At 33.5% G+C, this 2,107-nt stretch overlaps 1 long non-coding RNA gene across 1 annotated transcript; it reads right to left on the bottom strand.

Moving 5' to 3' along the window:
- Nucleotides 1–963: 963 nt before the first annotated feature.
- LOC130495658 (uncharacterized) lies at nt 964–1,773 on the bottom strand. Its single transcript, XR_008934799.1, has 2 exons — nt 1,307–1,773; nt 964–1,220 (listed from the first exon to the last, which is right to left on the bottom strand). It is a non-coding gene; the product is annotated as an uncharacterized LOC130495658 (long non-coding RNA).
- Between the last annotated feature and the right edge of the window lie 334 nt (nt 1,774–2,107).

The following is a 2,107-nucleotide window of genomic DNA, read 5'->3' as shown; positions in this document are numbered from 1 at the left end:
TATATGTGTGTGTGTGTGTGTATTATACCATTAGTACAAATAAAATTTAAAATGAAAGTAATTATTTATATGGTCACGGATCAAACTCTAGAAATAAACAACAACAACGCTAAATTATTTTTCTTTAACAAATTTATTTTGATAGAAATTATAGTTCCAAATATGTTTATTAAAAGGTGATCCACCTCTATATTATTTTAATTAAGAAATTTAAATTTTATATCAGAATATTTTATTGATACCGGACACTCGTGGAAATACTATGGACAGAGGCTCAATTATTGATACCGGACACTCGTGGAAATGTTCAGTTACCCACCGATTGGCAAACTTTGAGGGATCAACCAGGGTATGTTATGTCGATGGATCTTGGAAGGAACAAGATGTATTTATTGGACAGGGATGGTATTGCCGAACAATAGATTCAGAGGACAAGATGATGGGGGCAATGAATCTCCGACGTAGCCTATCTCCTTTACACGCAAAATGTGAAGCGCTGATTTGGGCAATGGAGTGCATGAAGACCCTGCAGTTCTTAGATGTGGTTCTTGCGACGGATTGTTCTCAATTGGTGAAGATGGTATCCTCACCCGAAGAATGGCCAGCATTTACTACGCATATGGAGGAATTTCGCCGAATTAAGACTTTCTTCCCTAATTTCAAGATCCGACATATTCCAAGGACGCAAAACACAATGGCGGACAAGCTTGCTCATGGGGCAAAGAGTTCACCATCAGTTATGTTATATGTCGACTCGATACCTCCGGTTTGGCTTTCTGAACCGATAGAATCACGATAGAGTAGTTTATTGTTGTTCAAAAAAAAAGAATGGAAAAAAATGACTGTTTCTTATAAATAGTAAAATTTGTTAGGAACATTAAAAAATGCATTATTTCTTTTCATTACTTAGTAATGGTCACGAGTGACGCCCTAAAGCTATAAACCCAACATTAAAAATGGAATTCAAACTTAAACTCATTACAAAGATTAACCCATTTCTAAGCCCATTACATAATTAGGTTAAACATATGAAAGCCACCTTCTTATCCCACTTGTCTTTGAATAAAGTTTAATGGAGGCTACCTGTTGACTCAAAGAGAGTAAATTGTGCAGTAACCGGGAAACAATTCCGGAGCTGCAATTCAACCTACAGTTTGATTCCATTTGATTATTCCGCTCTCTTTATCCCTCTGCCACCAAGGAAATCTTCACCTTCATCGCTGGATGTGACAGTCGTCATCAAAACACATGTTAGAGCAATCTTTGACTTTTCATAAACTGAACCAAATCAGTAAAACAGACTTACAAAAGTCAGGACTTCATCTCTTAAAAATATTGTACCCAAACTTAGAGGCAAAGATTGATTTCTTCGGAGAGTAAAGGTTGAGGATAAATAACTATGAGAAAAAAAATCCACGGGAGCATTTGGGATATGATGATTTCATGCTAACCAAATACACTATACACCAATGAAAAGAGAGTAGAAACTTGAACAAACCGATCAACAAAACTTGGATTTTATTAGGAAACAAAAAAAACAGATATAAAAGACAGAGTCACAGAAACGTTAAGAACAATTCTGTTTTGGGATGAAAAACACAACAAATATTGTAAAGCGAAGATCTAATCCGGAAAATGGAAGAGCAACTCGATAAGTGATCAAACTATAAACACCAAAAAGGAAAAAAAAATCTTTGTAAAGAAAAGTTTTTTCCGTGTAAACATTCCAAAAGGTTTTGACCAAAAAAACAATTCTAAAAGGCATTTTTCTTTTTCATAGAAAATTACATAAAACTATTGCTAAAATTAAAACCAGTGGCAATGACATGTAAATATATTCAAAACAGAATGGCACCTCAAAAAAATCATTTGTATTTAAATAATATTGATAAATAGTTAAGATAAGTTGTTTTTCAAGCAAATTTTCGAAAAGTTATGGTTGAATCAGTCGTAAACTTATAAACCATTAACCAATTTCAATGAATACAAAATTTGAGGTTTACGTCAATTATGTAGTATTCATTAAATTTCTCCTTTTCGTCGTTTGCTTATTCCTATTTTAAGAATTGAAAACTCTTTATATCCTTAATTTGACAATGAGGTACAT

Source organism: Raphanus sativus, chromosome 1 (assembly GCF_000801105.2).
Source record: "Raphanus sativus cultivar WK10039 chromosome 1, ASM80110v3, whole genome shotgun sequence".
Taxonomy (NCBI): domain Eukaryota; kingdom Viridiplantae; phylum Streptophyta; class Magnoliopsida; order Brassicales; family Brassicaceae; genus Raphanus; species Raphanus sativus.
This window is presented reverse-complemented; position numbering and strand designations above follow the sequence as displayed.